Here is a 10,394-nt window from a genome sequence, read left to right as displayed (position 1 = left end):
ATGTCTCTCCTGTTTATTTGCAGAATGCTTTCCAGTTGTAGCAATTATTAATAGCTAACGAGAAGGTTTCCATTTTAAGGGCACAAGAGCTTCATAATTAATAACAGTAATAATATGTGTTAATTGGCACATGTATTCCGGGTAGTTGCAGACTGTATTTTACTTTATGGAACAAAAATAGATTCCCAGTAATAAATCAAAAGGCACTCCTTTTCAAACATTCCTGTCTGTGTGTTTCTAATAACTGCAGCCATTATCACTGCATTGAATTTGTGAAATGGAACTTCAGGGGATTATTGTGCTGTGAAACAGGTGGACTGCAGGTAGTGAAGTAACAGATATGATTGAGCAAAGCCCAAATGCAAACAGTCAATATATCTAAAAAAACTGACATGAATGCCAGAAGAGCTTTCATATTAGTCGGCAGCTGCGCAAAGGCAGCTCGTATCAATCATGCGCGGCACGGTGGCACAGGTTTAATCTCCACAATGTCTTTAGCTTGCTTCAGAGAGACAGCTTATCAATGGACATTTACATTATGTGCTGTACCACTTGGTTACTGCAGCGTAATGGAGACTGATAGGTGTGTTTGGGCTTGTGATATGTGTCCTTTATGATTAAGAAAGTGTTTTCTTTTTTGTTTTCCTTTTTTCCATTACATTGTTAAAAAAAATAAATCCACATATGTCTGGGGTCCTGTAGCTTCCACTCCATGATTGCCATAACGTTTCCTTTCAGCTTAACCTGCCCATTATCTTAATTGACCTATTCAGGGCTACAGTTGGACGTGTCCTTTATTTCTCTCTTCCGCTGTCAATGACCTGAAAATGTTGTGCAGTCTGGTTGTGTTTGGTATAAAAAAGTTAAAAAGCTGATTCATTATTTCTAATCAGTCAAGGTAACTGGCTACAGGAAGTAAGAAAATGGTTGGAACAAAAACACTGGAGGATAACAAAGGACTGGAAATCATTTACAAATAAGAAATAAAGATAAAACAAAACAATCCTGACCTGTAAAATGTGTGTTTGTATGGACAGTCCTGCTCTCTCATGGATCCAGCCTTATAGAATCAGATCTGACATCCAGTCAATGTCTGTGTGGAGTTTGCATGTTCCTTACATGTTTGCATGACTTTTCCTCCCATGTTCCCAAAAATAAATGTGGTAGATGGGCTGGTAACTCTAAACAGGGCCCAGTGTTAATGTGGATATGGATAAAGCAAGTTGGAGAATTTATTTATGCACTTGTATACACAAATGAGGCACTTCATATGATTATAGAGGAACTACCATACTATATCAGCAAGCAAAATCCAAAACCCCTCATTCTCCATGACTGGACAAAGCCCCCAAATTTTGTTTCATAACTAGAGATGCATTTGTCTTGAAAAATGAAAACAGGCTGGGGCCCAAATACCTTTTTAGGATACATTTGAAAGTGGATACGGTTTTCATACATTAAAAGGGAACAAAATTGCTTTCTAATTAAAGATATCTGAATGTCACATCAGTTTTGGTTATTTAAAGTGGTGGAACCCTAAGATCCCAAAGATTATTTTATTGTAGGAGATATTTAGCCCTCACATCTTTGAGCACCCAAAGTTATTGACAACTCTTTGTAGGTGCCCTGGATGTCAACTTTTTTATCCCAAACATTCAACTTTCAACCATCTGAACCTGTAATAGTGATGATCCTATGTTTTAGAATATGTGCAGTTTAGTATGCTTTTTGGCATATAAACAAACAGTACACTAAATTAAAAAAATCTACTAAAAATGCAGAGTAAAATCTACTAAAGTAGATAGATAGATAGATAGATAGATAGATAGATAGATAGATAGATAGATAGATAGATAGATAGATAGATAGATAGATAGATATGAAAGGTACTATATGATAGATAGATAGATAGATAGATAGATAGATAGATAGATAGATAGATAGATAGATAGATAGATAGTACTTTAATATGGCCAAAAGGAAATTTAGCTTTAATAAATGCTAAAGAAATATATAAATGCTGTGGGTTAAAACTGACCCAAACGACATAAAAGTTCAAAATGTGTAGCAGCTGTACAAAAACTATGATATTTGGAAACTTTAGTTTTCCTTTTTGTAAAGTCATGATGCTTTATTAAATGTTTTAAAAAGTCTGAAATGGAAAGATGACAGTTAGTATTTTTTATGGGTTTTGAAAGAAAACTATTCCAAATGCCAAGGAAAATCCATTAAAGTCAATGGTAAGTCTAAACTAACCCAAATGATATGGTAAGGTAAAATTATTTAGAAGCTGTATGAAATATTAAAATGTTTGTTACTTGGGATAAATGGAGGAAAAGTCACAAAATGTAATCCTGATCAGATTTAGTGTGGCATTTAGGGTCCATTTACTGATTTCAAACACTAAAACTGATTAAATTTGACCTGAAGACACTGCAAGGTAATCCAAAGCCAATAATGAGCATCAGTGGCTTTTTTGGGATGGGAAATCCTAAAGGGCAGAGTCATAGATCACAAAAAAAGTCTCCAAGAATAAAAATGTGAATTAAAATGACTGAAAAACAGCAGCAGAAGCCTCCCTCTGACAGGCTTAGTTTGACTGCTTAATTCAGACTATTGTAGTCTTTTGTTGGGGGCTGAAGTAAAAAAAGATGTGTATAGCATAAAAACACTGGGTTTGGAAAAGAGCGCTTAATTACAAATATAGACTTTATGTTTAGGAGTAGCTATAAGAGGCAAAACAGCAATATACAATAAATACATTTACAGTACAATCATGACATATCAAGACTCACACATTCAGCAAAAACAAACTGAAACCCACAATACTTCCTACCATTGGAGTTTTAACACACTCTCTGAAAATGTATTTTTCACTATTAGGTTTTGACTACAAATTTTGAGAATTACCTATGGTGTACTCACAGATTCAGATTTAACTGGGTAATGTGGACTTTGTGCTGCCTTACTGTATTATTGTTTAGGTAAAGACATGCAGCACTTCATGTTTGGGGATGATTTAATCAGAAGTACTATGTCTTGTGTCAAACTGTAAACTCTCATCTTACAGAAAAGCATCAATAAGGTACACTGAATAAAGAAATTCTGCACTTGGTTTAGGCGTCATCCACATACCCATTATCACTTTGTAGCAAAGAGGATGAGATAACTGGTTGGCACTAATTGAACTGATACCAACTTCCCATACATACAAAGTGCCAGGTAGCACTGGCTACACGTCTCACATAGACCGAGATTTATTGTAGATGGGGAAACATGTCCCTGTCTTGTTTCAGAATCATTATTGTCTCTGCAGTTTAGAAGATGCCTCATCATTTACAAATCAAGGAGGTTTTCATCTATTATTTTCTGTGACATGGCTGCCCCAAGACCCAGGGACCCCCAGTCATAGAAAGTGTCCCTGGTGAGTGACCTTAGAGTGAAAGGGACAGTTACAGAGCAGAATGAGTGGGGAATGTGACAATCTGCTGGCTTAGCTCTTTCTTGGAAGTGGGCTTAAGTTTGATGTGTTCGCAATGTAGAGAGGGTGGGGTGAAGGGCATGGATCCTGAAAACCCTTCTTTCTTCTTTCTCCTGACCCCCAAAACAAAGCAGGCTGTAATTGACGGGAAGCAAAGATGACCTCCCCCACCCTCCGGCCCTACACATGAAAAGAGCTCTGGACAATTTCACACACTTGCCCAGGCCAACCTCAGCAAAAATGTTACCGAGTTTCATTTCCAGCCCTGAAGGCCACTGCAGATGTTCACCTCTTTGCAGCCTGGCTTATATAAACAGTGGGGGGTTGTAATGTGAACCCCTCATGAAACAGGGGTTAAATGTTAGGTTCCCAGACTACAGGCAGGATGGTTATGTTAAGAGATGCAGAATCAAAACGAATAAAATTAATTCCAAATTGCTCAAATGCATTCCTAACACTCTGTGTGTGTAGGTGTGTGTGTGTGTGCATGTGTACAAAATGGAAATCATGAATTTTCTGCTATAAAAACCTCACTGATCCCAAAATCAGATACCTTATCTACTCAGATCAAAAAACACACTGCAGTGACAGTTGTTATTCTGGTGTCTTACTATGACATAAGACTGCACTCCCAAAATTGACTTTCTTCAAGACAATATTGTGTGAATGGAAAGAAAAACAATAAATTGGTAGACACAACAGACATTGTTATCTGCACATATCAGCCAGTCAATGTCTGTTTTATAGTAAAATAATTTTACTGATAGCAGTACATCAGCTACCACTGGTACCTAATAGTTCTAGGGCTCAAGGATCAAATCTCAGCTCAGCTCCTATAGTTGTGGAGTCTGCACATTCTTCAGGGGCTCTAGTTTACTCTTATAAACAAACTCATGCTGGTTAAGGTGAGTGGCATCTACAAACTGGCTGTTAAATAGGGGAGGTGTGTGAACGAATATGCCCTCTGATAGACTGGCACCATATCCCAAGACAGAACTTAACTCCTTGTTGCTCAGTACTGAAGTGAGCTGATTTGACAAACAAATGAATAATTTAAAAAGGATTTAAATCATTTTAGTTTTGTAGCTGGCTCATTTATTTATTTTATGTGCCTCTCAAACTGAACCCTTTTTAAAATAAATTCTTATTTCTCCTTGCAGGCTACCACTTTCTAATATGGCTTTTTTCTTCCTGACATAAGTATGCTTGCTCTGTCCCACTATGGCTGCAATACATGACAGACTTTGTGTTTTAATTTGCTCCACTCCCTTAACACTTAGCGGGAATCAGTTATCATTTAGTAATCATTTAGTTAACACAGTTATATAAAAGGTTACCTACTGAACTGGACCAAATGCTCCGAACACTTTCCTCTTTGTTTTGTGCAAAGGCAGTCAATTATACATTTACATATTTTCATGTATTCTTTGTAACCAATGAAAAGTGTAAGTAAAAAACTATTTTTGTAAGAAAAGTTTGTTTTTGCAAAACAATATAAATTAAGAAGTAAATGGAAAAGTAACCTGAAAGGTGTCCTGATTCTCATAGAGTTTCTGCTTTTGAGGAAACACAGAAGCTGGACTGACTAAGAGTTCATTCCTATTTTGATAACACCATGTAGGGTTCTGTATGTTGTCAGAAATATAGCATAGGAAAATTACTCTCATAAATGTTCAAACTCACAATGATTAACTATGAATTAAACAAAATATAAAATAGGAGCTTGGGCTACAGACTTTTAAAGGAATGCTAAACCCAAAAATGATTTTAGTTTTATTTGTTACTCCATGTAGATTGTGGTGAAAAATTTTTCAACTTATATTTTCTTGCTGGATGGAGAGAAAAAAAGTTTACAATATAATACAAACCAAAGGTGACCCATGCTGTACAACGGCAATGTGAAAAACATCCATGGAAAAAGAAAAAAAATTATATACGTACATGATATACATATCAGTATGTGCACAAAATGTGCAAAACGTGTTATTTTTTCTAAAATATTGTTAAATGGGCATTTCTGGAAAAAAACACTGCACACATCATAAACAGGAAAAGCATTCCCAGAATACTGCGCTGTTGAATTGAATACAGGAGTCTTGACAAATCAATGTGGGGGAGATTCAATTCAAAAGTGCAGGATTATGAGAATGCTGAGATTGTAAGTCTCTTGACTTGAAGCTGCTGACTACATGCAGGTAAGGCTGTGCATGTAATGTGCTACAAAGTAGCTATGCTAAAGTACATGTTTATTTCCAAAATAATACATATACTATTTTAACTATGTGGCTTAGAAATGTCTTTTACATTCCCAGAATCATTAGTATGAAGAAGTGCTTTCTGCTTTTTGTCTTTAATGCATTTTCCCTTAAATTTTACTGATGTCCTTGTGTAAATAATTCTTAGCAGAATTTGGCAAAATCATTTTATCAAGCATTTTAGGTATTCTGAAGAACCTGATTAGGCTTTTCTACTCAAAAGTAAAGAAGTTTAATGCCCTTAGCCCAGGGATGTCGAACTCCATGCCTGGAGGGCCTCAGTGGCTGCAGGTTTTCATTCTAACCCTTTTCCTAATCAGTGATCAGTTTTCACTGCTAATTAACTCCTATTCTCTTCATTTTAATGAGCCCTGTTTAAAGGATTCAGTCCCCTGAATTGATTTGTTTCTTCATTAAATGGCAGCCAATCAGAAATGAGATGTGAAATGAGATGACAGATGACCAGCTCAATAGGGTCTTCAAACTCCAACCAATTTCCACTCCAGTCACTTTCTTAATAAGAAGCTGATTCTTGCTGTTAATCAAACTCGTTATTTAATTCCATGGCTTGTTGCTGCTCTCATTCTGCCACAGCACACATTTTCCAAACTGTTGTTTTTCTGCTTTTTCTAAGAACACCATCATAATGTTTTGGTGACCTCGGAAATCAGCCTTACTGAGAACGTCACCTTTCTTTATTTTCAGATATTTTGTGATGGGCACAGGTGAGCTGGTCATATGGTGGCCTGTTTTGTGTCTCATTATTGTTTGGCTGGTAATTAAGGAAAAAGAAATAACTATGGGGCCTGAGTCAAGTTAATTAAAAGAAGTAATCAGCTCTAATTAAGAAGATGGTAAGAATGAAAACCTGCAGCCACTGCAGCCCTCCAGGACTGGAGTTCGACACCCCTGCCTTAGCCTGTCAAGGTAGGCCATGCTCTTCAGTCTGGTGATATTCTTGGTTGCTATTCTGTACGTGGTGGAGACCAGAAGTACACTCAATAGCTCAGATGAGACTGCAAGAGCATATTACACAGTCTAGGTGATAAACTGAGATCTCATTTACCTTTGTAGTTATAGTAATTTACTCCATTCTTATAAGATGAGAATGCTGTGTCAATGTGTCAATGTAAATCCTTTTTAGAAGTTGCTTCATGTAAAGCAGAAGCACCCATCTTGTATTGATCATCTTGTATTTATATTAATTTTTCCTCTTACCTTCATGTACCACTTTTTATTATTCTAATTTAAAGCAAATACACAGTGATTAATATTAAAAGGTCTGCAAGGAGCAGACTTGCTTCAGTGATAATGTCTAGGTCAAAATTAATTCTTAATCATACAAAAAACAGAGAATGAATGCACAATACCCACCACTGACCACTTGGCATTACCAAACAGCAACAAGTGCAATCAAAATTAAAGCACATCTCCTTTACTTTACCAAAGTAAAGCCAAACCTGTGAAAAGAAAGCTGAGCAAAGTGGGTGTGCATTGTCAGGATCTGCATCTTTTGAAATGTTTTGAATATTTTTTCTTTGTTTTGTTTTCTTTAATTGTGCATTTTTTACATTGCATCATTGGTCTTGTGATTTAGTGCTTGGGTCACACTGAAATTTGAGACACAGTAGGTGAAAAGCTATTTAAGAACAAAAGGCTGCCATTTTAATTTATCTGATGTTTATGACCATGAAAGGAAATACTCTTTGTGTTCCCTAAAACAAATACTTCATTCAAATAAAGAATTTCAGGCTTCCTACTTTTGTTAGCTTTCAACTTGGAGTTCAAGTTTAAAAAAATAGAAAAATACAAATTGAAATAGTTAATGTTAATGGTAAAATCACATAAGTGTTTGCTTAATTTGAATAGAATGTAAGTTCTTCTCATGGCTACTTAGATAATGGAAGACTCTGCTTTATCCCTTGTAAGCTAACTTGTTAACAGAATATTCTTAATACACTGCTGTATTTCTGGTGTGACAATAGAATGATCTCAGATTATTAGATTGACAGATGAAAACATAAACTGTAATACAGACCAGATTGTTTGCCTTTAAATGGAAAGGTTAAAAAGCATAAAGTTTTCTGACCATATGTCACAGTGTATGAAATAACATATAGACACTTTAAAAAGTAACTAAAACCATAAACTGTCACATCATAGACAGGAAGTTTTTCTCTTTTGTGTGTATTTAAAAATTTAAAATCAATTGGTGTTAACTGTTTTGCTTGAAACTTCACTAAAACCTCTAAAATATAGACACCTGAACTGTGTACGCTTTCATATATGCTTTATACTTAATGCTTGAATCTTTCCAGAAGTTGTACTTGGAACTATTTTGGAATGCTTCGACAAATACTTCTCATTTCCAGTTAGCAACTTCAGAGGATGGTATGATATAAAGAGACAGGGCACATTGGTCTTAAGACAGAGGGCTATAATGGAACAAACAGTAGAATTTTTCATTCCAGAAGAGTGTGAAGAAAAACAAGAGGTGCAGCTCTGCAATCCTGATGTGCACATTTGACAGAGTAAAAAAACAGTAAGTATGAATACAGGAGAATCAAAAAAACAGTGCAATGCAAAGAGCTCATGTGCCACAGTTTCTCCCACTGTAAGAACAACTAAAGGCCAAAAACTAACAATACTGGTGAAGCAAGCCCAGCAGCTGCTGAATGGAGAAACGTTATGGAAGCTGCAGATATGTAATTAAGCACTTTTTGAAGCATCTGGCCAGTTATAGTGGTCAGTATCAGATTTGCTTTGCAATTTCCAAACATGGATGTTGTCTGGTGTTGGTAACCACAGATGCCTGTTCTACCAGAAACTTTGTTCTCTTTGTGCTACATAAAAACATGACATTACATATTTTTCTTGGTTAACACTGCAAACTACATTTGATATGTAAAAAAGAGTGCCATAGAGTATTCCTTTAAATTATCCTTACAGCTTCAGAGTCTTGTGTTCCCTAGCCATTGCCTGCATGAACTTTGCATGGTCTCTCTATATTTGCATGTCTTTTCCACCAGGTGCTCCAAAATTCTAAAGTTTGTAGGTGTTAAATCAATTGACACCACTAAATTGCTCCCATGTGAGTTTGGGATTATGCATGGGGGTGCTGGGAGATGGACATGTGTCTAATTCCAGGGTTAGTTGTAAACTTCAACCAGTGCAACCTGGATAGACACCTCTTCTTGACATAATGAACTGGATATGAGGTTTAAAAAATGTATGGATAGATGGATAGATAATACATGGCAAATAAAAAAAAAAACATTTTACTTGTTCCCCTTCTCTTTTTTATTATATTCAAGACTGTTGGGTACCACATGTATTATTATAATGTGATAATTTTCAGTCATTTTCTAAACCACTTTGTCCTGAATGGGGTGTGTGTGTGTTTTGGGGGATTCTGGAGCCTATCCCAGCTAGCATAGGGCCCAAGGCAAGAACAAACCCTGGACAGGGAACCAGTTCATTGTAGGGCAAAAAAACACACACACACCAACCACACACCCATCCATCCATTTTCTAACCCGCTGAATCCGAATACAGGGTCACGGGGGTCTGCTGAAGCCAATCCCAGCCAACACAGGGCACAAGGCAGGAACCAATCCAGGGCAGGGTGCCAACCCACCGCAGGACACACACAAACACACCCACACACCAAGCACACACTAGGGCCAATTTAGTATGGCCAATCTACCTGACTTTCATTTCTTTGCATAGTGGGGTGAAACCAGAGCACCCAGAGGAAACTTAGCCAGACATGGGGAAAACATGCAAACTCCACACAAGAAGGACCCTGGATATGACCCTCTGGTCTGAGGCAACAGCTCTAACACTGCACCACTGTGCCGCCTTAATATAATGTATTATATAAAATATCTTATAAACTGATATTTTGGGGTCCATTAGAATAAGCATGTAGCATGTCGAAATCTCATTAGACTGTGAACATATACCTTTCTTGCATGTAGTTCTACTTGGAGACCCCACAAGATGGCAGAACATTTATTAAAGTGTACTTGGCAGATTCATTGGCTAAAAAGCAGAATAAATTCCATATTTGCCAAAATAATTTAGAGGTTTCACAAATTTTGGCTGGAGTAATTTGAAAAGATATCAAAAATTAGAAAACAGAATCTACTGTGTTCTGACAGGTGTGACCATGAAAATCACAGGGGCTTAGGAAGAACGAGGCTCTTAGGCTTGAATCAGTGTGCAGACCCCACCTATCTGTATTGAAGGAAACAAAGAAAAACAAGCATGTAGTGCCAAGGTTAGGGGCAATGATACTTGAATAACCCATGTATAAGAATGGTAAACCCTTAATGAGCAGAGTAAGAGCAGGTAATAAGAGCATGGACAGGCACAAAATGACACAGACAGCATCTGAGACTAAGAACAATATATACATTATTTAAATCTGTTTATCAGAGCAGGATCACAGGAAACCTGGAGCCTACACTAGCAGGTTTGGATGCAAGGCAGGAAAAATCCCTGGCATGCAATATGTATGATATGGCTGATGTTAAAATCAAAAAAGAATATGATGATTTCAACTATCTATTTTGAGAGAGAGAGAAACATGGAAAAAATGGGGACAGATATTTTAAAACATAATTCTGCTACTGGATTATTCTCACAATCTCAGG

The sequence above is a fragment of the Polypterus senegalus genome, chromosome 17, assembly GCF_016835505.1.
Source record: "Polypterus senegalus isolate Bchr_013 chromosome 17, ASM1683550v1, whole genome shotgun sequence".
In the NCBI taxonomy this organism is placed as follows: domain Eukaryota; kingdom Metazoa; phylum Chordata; class Cladistia; order Polypteriformes; family Polypteridae; genus Polypterus; species Polypterus senegalus.
Note: the sequence above shows the minus strand (reverse complement) of the source record.